Source organism: Eptesicus fuscus, chromosome 14 (genome assembly GCF_027574615.1).
Source record: "Eptesicus fuscus isolate TK198812 chromosome 14, DD_ASM_mEF_20220401, whole genome shotgun sequence".
Classification (NCBI taxonomy): Eukaryota; Metazoa; Chordata; class Mammalia; order Chiroptera; family Vespertilionidae; genus Eptesicus; species Eptesicus fuscus.
In genome coordinates this window covers 76,945,401-76,957,810 of record NC_072486.1, presented here as the reverse complement: position 1 = coordinate 76,957,810, position 12,410 = coordinate 76,945,401, and the positions used below count along the sequence as shown (strand labels likewise).

General features: G+C 47.6%; 1 pseudogene; it reads right to left on the bottom strand.

Annotated features, from left to right (window-relative positions):
* Nucleotides 1–5,336: 5,336 nt before the first annotated feature.
* On the bottom strand, nt 5,337–10,149 carry LOC114228909 (nuclear prelamin A recognition factor-like; annotated as a pseudogene).
* Between the last annotated feature and the right edge of the window lie 2,261 nt (nt 10,150–12,410).

Below are 12,410 nucleotides of genomic sequence, written 5' to 3'. Positions count from 1 at the left end.
CAGGTCCAAGGAAGAGGCAGTTAGAGGCCAAGAGGGGAGGGCAGTTGTGGGTGATCAGGCCAGGATGGGATGGCAGTTTTGGGTGATCAGGCAGGTGTGTGTGGGGGGGGGGGGGCAGTTGGGGGTGAGCAGACCAGCAGAGGGGCCAGTTGGGGTCAAGTAGGCCATCAGTGGGTGTCAGTTGAGGGTAATCAGGACAGCAGGGGGAGGGGCAGTTTGGAGTGAGCAGGCCAGCAGAGGGGAAGTTGGGGGTGAGCAAGCAAGTGAAGAGGGAAGGTGGGGGTGAGCAGGCTGGCAAGGAGTGGCATTTGGGGGCAAGCAGGTCGGCAGGGGAGGCAGTTGGGAGAGAGCACACTGGCACGGGGGCAGTTGGAGTTGATCAGGCTGATGGGGGGGCATTTGGGGGCAAGCAGGCCAGCGGAGGGGGGCAGCAGGCCAGCAAGCAGAATGGTTAGGCACAATCAGGTAGGCAAGCAGGTAGGTGAGCGGTTAGGAGCCAGCAGTCCCGGATTGCGAGAGGGATGTCCGACTGCCAGTTTAGGCCTGATCCCTGTAAACCGGCAATAGGCCATCCTTCGAGGGATCCCAGATTGGAGAGGGTGCAGGCCAGGCTGAAAGACACCCCCCCCACCATGTACGAATTTTGTGCATCGGGCCACTAGTAAACAAATAAAAGAAATAAAAGTACTATCTTGGAAAAAAGGTATATATTAGGAAAATGAAAAAAAATTTTATCTTAAGCAATAAGGGAAAAAATGGGAGAAATATTTATAAATTACACATCTAATAAATAACATGTAAATATCAATACTAATAAAAGAGTAATATGCTAATTAAACTGGACATCTTCCAGACATCCTTCGACGTCCTTCTGCACAAAGCCACAGTGACGGGGCTAAAGCAGAGGTGGTTAGGGGTGATCAGGCCAGCAGGAAAGAGCAGTTAGGGGCAGTCAGGCCATTAGGGGGATCAGGCTGGTAAGGGAGAACAGTTAAGGGTGATTGGGCCAGCAGGGGAGAGAAGTTAGGGGGATCAGGCTGGCAGAGGAGAACAGTTAGGGGGATCGGGCAAGCAGGCAGAGTGGTTAGGGGTGATCATACAGGTAGGCAGGTGAGCAGCTAAGAGACAGCAGTCCCCAAGGGTTCCCGGATTGGAGAGGGTATAGGCTGGGCTGAGAGACACCCCCTCCCATGCATGAATTTCATGCACTGGGCCTCTAATATTTGATAAAAACCTGACAAAGAACATAATATATAAAGAACTCTTACAATCCATTAATGGAAATATAAATAATCCAATTAAAATGGAAAAACTAAAAGATCTGAATAAGTATTTGGGGCATATACTGCACCAGTGAAATCATCACCACAACCAAGGTAATGACTGTTCATTTTCTAATGCCCTATAAACCTGCCACCCCATTTACCTTACCATAAAGCCCCAATAACCACTTGTGTGCTATGCGCAGACATGCACCAAAGTCGTTGTTGCTGTGAACATGTATGTGAGTGGCTGAGACCTAGACTTTGAGTTGAGATCTCAGACCTCTGGGGAAGAGGAGATAATTTTCTCCAACATGGAAATTTGTTAATCCCAAATCCCAATTTAGGAAAAATTTTAGAAAAACAAGAGGCTTTTTAATAGGAAGAAAGATCTAGAGAACCATTGCCTTAGATATTCCATTGTTTATATATATCTAAAAACATAGACAAGACTGCTCTTTTAAAAGCATATGTTGTTGAGAGACAGACTCATAGATGGAGAGCAGGATGACAGCTGTCATGGGCATGGGGAGCTGGGAAAATTGAGCAAGAAAGAAAAAATAAGAACAAAAAATAATGGACAGGGACAGCAGTGAGATGACTAGGTATGTGGGGGGAGGTGGAAAATGGGGGATACATGGTGATTGAAGGAGACCTGACTTGGGGTGGTGAACACACAATAGAGTGTACAGATGATGTGTTTTAGAATTGTGCACCTGAAACCTATATAATTTTGTTAAGCAGTATTACTCCAATAAATCCAAAAAAAAGGAAAACATAAATTCAAGGAAAGAAAAAATTTAGTTACTGTACCCATTCCAGAAATAAATACATAAATATATATAAATATATATAAGTATATAAATATATATAAGTATATAAATATATACATATATATATATATATACATATATATGTGTGTGTGTGTGTGTGTGTGTATATATATATATATATATATATATATATATATATATATATATATATCTCCTAAGTGACTTGCTGACCAGCTGGTAGTTATGACGTGAACTGATCACCACGGGCAGACGTTCAACACAGGAGCAGAAGCCACAGACATGGAAACATGAAACAGACTGATGAATCTCAGAGGGAAGTGGGGAGAGGGGCGGGCAGGAAAAGATTAACCAAAGATCATATATGCATATTAGAGTCCTGGTGCATGGATTCATGCTTTGGTGGGATCCCTCAGCCTGGCCTTCTGGGATAGGGCTGAAACTGGGTCTCTGACATCCCCCAAGGATTCCCAGATTATGAGAGAGTGCAGGCCAGGCCGAGGGACCCCACCGGTGCATGAATCCATGCACTGGGCCTCTAATCCTATATAATAAAGAGGTGATATGCAAATTGACCATCATGCCCTCACACAAGATGGCCGCTCCCATGTGGTCACAAGATGGCTGGCAGGGGAGGGAAGTTGTGCACCATCAGGCCAGTAAGGGAGGGCAGTTAGGGGCAACCAGACCAGCAGGGGAGTGAAGTTGGGGGTGAACAGGCTGGCAGGGAAGGGAAGTTGGGGGTGACTGGGACTGCAAGGGAGGGAGGGCAGTTGGGGGGGACCAGGCCTGCAGGGGAGGGCAATTGAGGGCAACCAAGCCTGCAGGGGAGGGCAGTTGGGGGCAACTAAGTTGGCAGGGGAGGGCAGTTGGGGGCAATCAGGCCGCCAGTGGAGCAGTTAGGTATTGATTAGCCTGGCAGGGGAGTAGTTAGGGGGTGATCAGGCAGGCAGGCAGGCAGGAAAGCAATTGGGAGCCAGCAGTCCCTGATTGTGAGAGGGATATCCGACTGCCAATTTAGGCCCAATCCCTGTGGCAGTTGGACATCCCCCAAGGGGTCCCAGATTGTAGAGGGTGCAGGCTGGACTGAGGGACACCCCCCCTTCCAATGCACAAATTTCATGCACTGGGCCTCTGGTCCTATCTAATAAAATAGTAATATGCAGATTGACCATCACTCCAACACACAATATGGATGCCCCCATGTGGTCAAAGATCCTGCCCCTAAGTGGACACAATATGGACACCACAAGATGGCCAGCAGGGGAGGGCAGTTGGGAGGGACCAGGCCTGCAAGGGAGGGCAGTTGAGAGGGACCAGGTCTGCAAAGGAGGACAGTTGGAGACGATCAACCCTCCAGAGGAGGGCAGTTAGGGGTGACCAGGCCTGCAGGGGAGGGCAGTTAGGGGCAATCAAGCTGGCAGGGGAGCAGTTAGACATCAATTAGGCTGGCATGGGAGTGGTTAGGGGGTGATCAGGCTGGCAGGCAGAAGCGGTTAGGGGCAATCAGGAAGGTAGGCAGGCAAGCAGTTGGGAGCCAGCAGTCCTGGATTGTGAGAGGGATGTCCGACTGCCCGTTTAGGTCTGATCCCACTGAAATCGGGCCTAAAGGGGCAGTCGGACGTTCCTCAAGGGGTCCCAGATTGGAGAGGGTGCAGGCTGGGCTGCGGGACACCCCCGCCCCCCCATCCCCGTACACGAATTTTGTGTACCGGGTCTCTAGTAAATAAATAAAAGCATATGTTGTTTCAAAATCTCTCAGGAATAATCTTAAAGCAACACCATACAGAGGGCAGGGAGAGACCTACGAATGAGGCAGACTACTGCAGATGTATAGGTAGCAGTTTAATAGGCCCAGGGACTTACAAGGCTTGTCCTGAGTGGCCCAAAGAAATATTCTCAGCAGCTGCCTACCAGAACTGAAAAGTTGATATAGAGGCTTTAGGTGGGCCTAGTCACGTACAACATCCAAATGGTCTCAGCAACACATTACTATCTCAAGGCTGTGTTCTTGAGGCAGCTTTTAGGAAGGGAAAAGGCAAGCTGAATGCACATCCCAAAGATGGTTGGGGTGAGCCTCTGCTGGTACTGACCAGCAGACCCTGAGCGACAGATAAATGGATTACTCTGACACACATTTCTGTGAAAGAGAGGGCTAAGGGGCTACTTGGCAGGAGGTACCAAACAGCCCCAATTGCCTGCCTCCTTAGGCTTTTATTTTAACAACAGCTTGAACTAAAATGAACCTCTAGATACAATCAGCAGGGTATCCTTGAGAAAGCACAAGCTTCTATAAGGTTGGGTCTAAAGACTAAACAGAGATTTCGGCAAACACCCAGGCATTTGGACTTGTTTGGAAAAGTCAAGGCAGGTGCTGCCACCTTTAGCAAGGTCCCCTTAGAAGCCTCCGAACTTTCAGAGAATCTTCCTTAAAGACTTCCCAACCAAGTCCCGTGCTTTCCCACAAGCCTCCAATTGCCTTGGTCCAGACTTTGGGTCAACTGGAGGTCACATCTTCTCCATGACCTTACACAGTATAGCAGGACACAATGGGTTCAAAGGAACACAGTCTTGTTGGGAGAAAAAGTTCTATTTTCTCTTGAGACCAGTAAAGGGGACAGGAGAATATATTCCAAAGCTCTGCCTCTCCTAAGGAAGGCTTATATACTTGGTTTGGTAAATTACATGTTGATTTCTTCTTTGTAACTGGGTAAACTTTTCAGTAATGGTTCAGGCCAAGCTCATCCCTGTTAGAGCTCTTCTGCAAAATACTGTGTCACATTTTAGAATTTAGTGAGAATGGCCCAGACTTGAGAGCATTGTCCCATCTATCACCAATACTCCACTCATGATGACCAGCTCCTACAATTTAATATGCCCCCACCCCTTCTGCTGTGTGCCCTGGAAGTCAGCAAGGGGCTTCACTATCATGCATGTGGCTCATTTGATGGCTGCTCTCTCAGATGCCATAGCAACAATGCAATCACATGCAAAAGAAAACACAATTCAAGACACCAGTTCCTAAACTTAGGGGTAACTTTTTCCACCCAGAATCCCATGACCCCATCCATTGACATAGAAAATGCCCTGGTCTGGGGGGCAGATCACTCAGAGCATTGACTGGTATTCCCATGTGATTTAGAAAGATGATACATTAACAGACTCATCAGTTATGAACACAAACTTTCTGCTTGGGCAATGACAGAGATTTCAGCTGTCAGGAGATATTCTAGATATCTGGAGATAAACTAGAAAGAGTTTTTAAAAGAAACAAGAATAAAAATCAGGGCATTTCTGAAAGACAAAAGAGAGTGATTATCATTATGATTTCTCAATCAGGATTCTAGCAGCAGAGATGGCCCACTCTAATTAGGTAATTGAGGGAGAGTCAAGTGCATGGTTTCCTACAAGCTGCAGACTCAGGGATGCAAGTGACAGGGGAGACTGCTGGCAACAGTGAGGAAATTACATGCTAACCCTAAGGGAGTGAGGCCTGGAACCCACACCTTAGAGAAGGTGTCATCTTCAACTTAGAGTTGCAGCTGGTTAGATATTAACTTGCAGGGAGAGAGGCAAGAGAACAAACACCCCGACCTTGCTTTTCTACCCAGAAGAGATCTGCTTGGATTTCCCAGGGGCAGAAGTCAAGCTTCAGTCAGAAAGCCAGAGAGCCTGCTGATGTTGTTAGATAGGACAAGAGTCTCAGGTATGGGCCATTCTTACTAAATGCTACTCTTGTTAAACGTTAAATTTATGAGACCAGCTGGAACAAGATGAGCTTGACAAGAACTCAAAAGACAAGTGTAGACAACAGCAAAATAAATAAATAAATAAATAAATAAATAACCAATGTGTAATTGACTAAATAGTCTAAAGCAAGCATGTCAAACTCGTGGCCCGTGGACCGCATGCAGTCCACAATGAATATTTTTGCAGCCCAGCCAATATAATGGTATGTAAGAAACGTTTCAATAAAAATTTTGTAACTTAATTTTTACAGTATCCTGTTATACATAATTATTAATAACAAACTACAACGTTCGCTAATGACTGATTGATATAATCATGTTGCATTCATTTCCTTTATGAGCCTTATATGCAGGCGCACCATTTCTCTCCACTAATACTAGCAGTGAATATTGTAATAGCTGATTGCCACAGCATTAGTCTTGTATTGAATTTTTTGATGGTGCAACAGGAAATATTTCTCTTTCAGAGAACAAGAAAAATAGGTTTATTTGTTTTACACTTATTAATTTGTGCAGTTATTCAGTGTCTAGTAAGTTAAAGTTTAGGAAAAAATATTAATTTTTATTTAAATGTTCTATTATTTTATATTAATGATTACTCATTTATTTCAGCCCTTTGCATTCAGCATGTCTCTATCAAAATAAACCTAAGTTTCTATGAAAATTGAAGCTTTGGGGTTTTTTTTGTGGCCCACATAAATTTAAACCTTGTGTGTTTTTTTACTTGTGTTAGCCTTTGAGTTTGACATGCTTGTTCTACCCATAAGCAGATTGGTGTATGGGGAGGGGTAGAGCAGATTTTCGTGAATGACCTGCTGCTCTTCCATACTACTGGCATTATTGAAATAAATGCTCATGTATGATTCAACCCTGTCTCTGCTTAATTGGTTCAAACAGTGACAGGCAGCCCAGACCCATTGGCTGGTGACTCTGGTGGGACAATAAGGGACAGACTTCTCTGGATTAAGTACCAGGGATCCCACTTGAGGCCTGGACTGGGGGTTCCTGGGACTGAGGCCTGGACTCTTTTATTATTTTACTAGAGGTCCGTGCACGAATTTCGGACCTCAGCCCAGCCTGTACCCTCTCCAATCTGTGACCCCTCGAAGGATGTCCAAATGGACAGTTGGTTATCCCTCTCACAATCCAGGACTGCTGGCTCCCAACTGCTTGCCTGCCTGCCTTCCTGATTGCCCCTAACCGCTTCTGCCTGCCAGCCTGATCACCCCCTAACCACTCCGCTGCCAGCCTGATTGATGCCTAATTGCTCCCCTGCCAGCCTGTTTGCCCCCAACTTCCCTCCTCTGCCAGCCTGGTCACCCCTAACTGCCCTCCTCTGCAGGGTTGATCACCTCCAACTGCCCTCCCCTGCTGGCCATCTTGTGGTGGCCATCTTGTGTCCACATGGGGGCAGGATCTTTGACCACATGGGGGCAGACATATTGTGTGTTGGAGTGGTGGTCAATCTGCATATTACTCTTTTATTAGATAGGCCTGGTGCAGGAGTGGGGGCCAGCTGGTTTGCCCTGAAGGGTGTCCCAGATAAGGGTGGGGGTTCCCTTGGGGCATGGGGCAGCCTGAGCAAGGGGCCTGTGGTGGTTTGCAGGCCAGCCACGCCCCCTGGCAACCCAAGCGGAGACACTGGTATCTGGAATTTATTTACCTTCTACAATTGAAACTTTGTAGCCTGGAGCGGAGCCAAGCCTCCTGCATGCTCCACCGGCAGCCATTTCTGTTTGAGTTAATTCACCTTCTATAGTTGAAACTTTGTAGCCTTAAGCAGAGGCCTGAGCCCGGCCAGGGTGTGCAGAAAGCTTTGCTTTCTCCATTACCACGGGCAACCCTGGCCTGGTCTCTCCAGCTCCGTGGCTGCCACCATTCTGTTTGAATTTGTTTACCTTCTATAATTGAAACTTTGTAGCTTGAGTGGAGGCTTAGGCCTGTCAAGGGCAGGCAGAAAGCTTGTTTCCCTCTGTTGCCTGGGAAACCTTGCTCTCGGTGGCTGTAGCCATCTTGGTTCGGTTTATTTGCATACTCCCCCTGATTGGCTGGTGGGAGTGGTTTGGGCTAGTAGGTGTGGCTTGGTGTAGCGGAGGTATGGTCAATTTGCATATTTGTCTATTATTAGGTAGGATTCTCGGTGCTGTCAGAAATTTTTCTGTGGAGTTTCCGCCATAGCCTCAACAATCCCTGTCATCTCACCTTAGACCTAAGTTGAATCAGGCATTCTGTAATTCTATATCGAAGGACATCTGTTGTTTGCTGCCCCCCCAATCTGGTGTGAGCCTGATCAGCCCTTGGTTTCATGCAGCCTCCCACAGTCCTTGTCTGGTTGCTGTACAGAGCCTGATCAGCTTAGGGTTGAGGCATGGCCCTACATGACACTGGGCATTCTGTCTTGCTATGCACAGTAAGCCACAAACAGTTGTCTGTCTGTTGTGTGCACTTGTAAATATTGTTATGAGAGAGTCTCTGTTGATTGTTGTTTTGTGTTTCTTTGTTGTTTGGTTTAATTTGCTTAAAAGTGAGGGCACATCCCACTTTGCTGGGGGCCCCAGCTGCTTGTGGCAGGCTGAACCCATGGCAGGGATTGCAGGAACTTCCCAGCAACTGCCAATAGCTCTTAATCTTGGGGTCCCTGCTTGCTCTCCCTCTAGAGCAGTGGTTCTCAACCTCTTATGCTGCGACCCTTTAATATAGTTCCTCATGTTGTGGTGACCCCCAAACATAAAACTATTTTCGTTGCTACTTCACAACTATAATTTGCTACTGTTATGAATCATAATGTAAATATCTGTGTTTTCTGATGGGGCAATCTTCTCGAGATACAATATTCCAGTTGTACCCATGTGATGATGACAGCACCCTTCAAAGGGAGGGAGCCAAGAATTCTGAAAACCAAAGAGATGACAGAGACACTAAGCCTTTCCTTCATGCATCTGACATCCCTCCTCAGGCGGCCTGCAGGCCAGGCGTCTGCTGGACCTTTACCACTTGATGTCCTGGCAGGCTGCCCTGGGCCCTGATAGGTAGTGTGCAGGGCCGCCTGGGCCCAGGGGAGTCGCCCCCCCAGCCCCAGCCACTCCTGGTACAGCTCCTGTACATGGGCGCTGGTCGCTGGGGCCACACCAGGATGGTAGAGTAGATGCCTTCCATCTGCCACAGAATTGCCCTGTCTGCATGCTCGTCATCCACTGGGTCCTGGCCCCTGCTGCTTAAGCATGTCCGGTGCAGGCCAGGCCCTCCACAAAGTGGCAGGGGAACTTGCCCCTCTACAGCTTCAGGACCACTTCTGGATGTTCCAAAAGCCGTAAACAGCCTCAAAGCGTAGCAAAACCTCTCCATCCCTTTCAAGGGTGACCTCCTGGACGTCTTTGTTCCTCAGGGTGCAGCAGGTGAGCACCCCACGTCCTCATTGAACAACTCCTTGGCCATGTGCCTGAGGATGTGCACCAGGGACCTGTCAGAGCTGGCACCCTCGTGGAGCTTCACCTCCTCCTCCTTCATGTCTCCAAACAGAGTGTCCACAGCAGCGGCGTTCATGGCAAAGTCACTTTGCTCCATTATCTGGACAATTTCACCTGAGGTTAACACACAGTCAGCACCCTGGGAACTATGCAAAGCTGTGGGAACATCTCCTCAGAGGGCCTTCAGTTTCTTGGAATAACACGGGGCCACAGTGACGTGGAAAATCTTGTCTGGGGACAGGTTCTGCCATCTGGAGAAGTGATTCTGCACCAGAGAGCCCATGATCTGCTCAGGAGACTTGGCCGTGCAGAGATGGGGGTGATGAGGTGACCCAGCACAAACTCTGCATATCAGGCCCAGCCGGGGCAGGAGGTGGTCAGCATGAATAGCCTGGGTTCTTCCTCACAGTGCTGGCAGTACCAACGTACAAATTCCTTCTGACTCTCCAAGTTGCTAAAGTCTGCAGCTATCTTCATGCCAAAGACAATGCACCCCAAGGTTTTTGAGGAAGCTGCAGAGCCTTCTGGATGCATCAGTGACACTGAGGCTGAATTTAGCAGCAAAATAAGGCAGAGACTGAGGACACATGGACACTGCCAGAACCTTGTGCTGTGAGGTATCACATTTCTTATTAAGGTTCAGAACACGGAGGAAGTCCTTGTTGTTCCATTGAGAAACTTAGACTCCTTCCTCTGCAGTCACACAACTGTCACATGCCAGAGAGTCACTCAGAAATATCTTGGCATCGGCCTACTTATGGAATTCTCCCTTCTCTCCGTTCTGCTGAGCCGGACTCCAGACGTTGACTTCAGCATTCTCTTTGTCATCGGTTTTTGTTTTTTTACTACATTCCTTCTGTGTGCAGTGATCACACTTCATCTGGAGTGGGGCAGGCAGGAGCCAGCTCAAGTGACCTGGAGGAAGCACAGGGAGAGCAGTCATCACCGCTGGTCGCCCCTGGTGCTGCTGGTGGTATCCTTTCTTCCTTGTGGAGCATCTAGGGAGGGGAAGCAGCCACGGTGCCCAAGGCCAAGTTCCAGGAGGCTGGCAGCACTGTCAGGATAGTGCCAGAGGCACTGGTCCATTGGTGCTTGGCCTGTCCTCTGGAGATTGAACCTACAGGACTACTAAGGAAGCCAGTGCCCAGTTCCGCCCCGCCTCCACCATCAATTGATTGGAATCTGAGGGCCAGGAGGAGGGACCAAGAGGCCTGCCTTCCAGCTGCTTGCCAGTCCCTGAACCACTCACTCCGGTTCCCTGTTAACCATCCTCTGATCAATGGGAGCTTGTGGTCCGGGAAAAGGACCAAGCCCACTCACCAGTCACTGCTGCCACAGATGCATTGGAGTCTGAGGGACCCCAATTTCCCCGTTAGCCATCCCCTGATAAATGGAGCCTGAGGGCCGGGGAATGGACCAGTCGTCCGTTCAGTCATTATGGACCCTGGCTCTTTATATATACCTATACTAATAAAAGGGTAATATGCTAATTAGACTGGGAGACCTTATGGAGATCCTTCCTGACAAAGCCATGGCGGTGGGGCTGAGGCAGAGGCAGTTAGGGGCAATCAGGCCAGGAGGGGAGGGCAGTTGGGAGTGATCAGGCCAGCAAGGAGGGCGAGTTGGGGGTCAGAAGGCCAGCATGCAGAGTGGTTAAGGATGATCAGGCAGGCAGGCAGGTGAGTGGTTAGGAGCCAGCAGTCCCAGATTGTGAGGGGGATGTCCCAGATTGGAAAGGGTGCAGGCCAGACTGAGGGACACACACCCCACCTGTGCACAAATTTCATGCACCAGGGCACTCAGTGTGTGTGTGTGTGTGTGTGTGTGTGTGTGTGTGTGTGTGTGTGTGTATTAGAGACCCAATGCATGAATTCATGCATGGGTAGAGTCCGGCCAGCCTGGCCAGTGGGAGGGGCCATGGGCAGTTGGCCAGCCTGCCTGCTAGTCAAACTCCTGGTTGAGAGGACAATTTGCATATTAGCCTTTTATTATATAGGATATACACTGAGTGGCCAAATTATTATGTGTTCAGAGATCATAATAATCTGGCCACGATATATATATATATATATATATATATATATATATATATATATCCCCATTTCCCCCAGTCTTTTTCTGAGCTGTTTGAGAGCGTGCTCTACACATGACAGGATGCGGAGATATCCCCTGTGTATTTCCCAAAAGCAGACACCCCTACATAAGAGTTCTCCACCCAACCACGTGAGGAAATTTCCATTCAAATGGTGTTAAGGTTCAATCCACAGATCCCATTTGAATTCTGACAACTGTGTCAACAATGTTCCCCACTCCCCACCCCCAGGATCCCATCCACCTAGGATGAGTCCTCTGTCATTTCTGTCCCTGATGTCAGGTCCAGCCTGATGGTTGAACTGGGCTGAGGTAGGGAGGTGGGAATAGAGAAGAGAAAGACAGGACAGCAGGATTGGGAGGACTACGAGTCATCGAGAGACTGTATTGCGTTTATTAACTGTGTAATGCCTTTTATACACAAAACACTGAATAAGAGATCTGTGAAGAGGAATGTACTCTTTGTTCCTCTTAATCTCTAAGGGAGAGACAGAGCAGAAGGACAAATTCTCAGTACAGTAAATCAGGCAGATTCTCAGTACAGCAAATCTCAGTAAATAGTTACAGACTTCTTGGCAAGCCATGAAAGGGTTGCTCTCATTCTACAAAGGTTGCTCTCATTCCACTGATAACCGCCATCCAAACAAGTCTGGGAAAACTGTGGGTAGGGGGCTTGGCCTTTCCAGCCCCTTCAGGTGCAAGGACTGTGTCAGCTTACACATGGTATCCAACAGATCCCCCATTTTTGTTTTTTAGGCTACTAATAATAAAAGTAAAATTTAAATATTAATAATAAAGCTCTAATATTAAAACAATTGTAAACAATGCCAATGCAAAATTAAATTACATACATGTTATCATTTTCAAAACTTGAATGTCAAGAGCAAAACTCTGGCTATTAAATAGTAATAAAACAATTAAGAGAGAAATCAAAACTATGGACATATTAACATTTTTAACTACTAAATGAAAGAAAGTCTCTTGTGCTGCTGGTGTATATTTACTTAGAGTCCTTGGACTTGGCTATGCAAGACTTTGCAGAAGATTGGC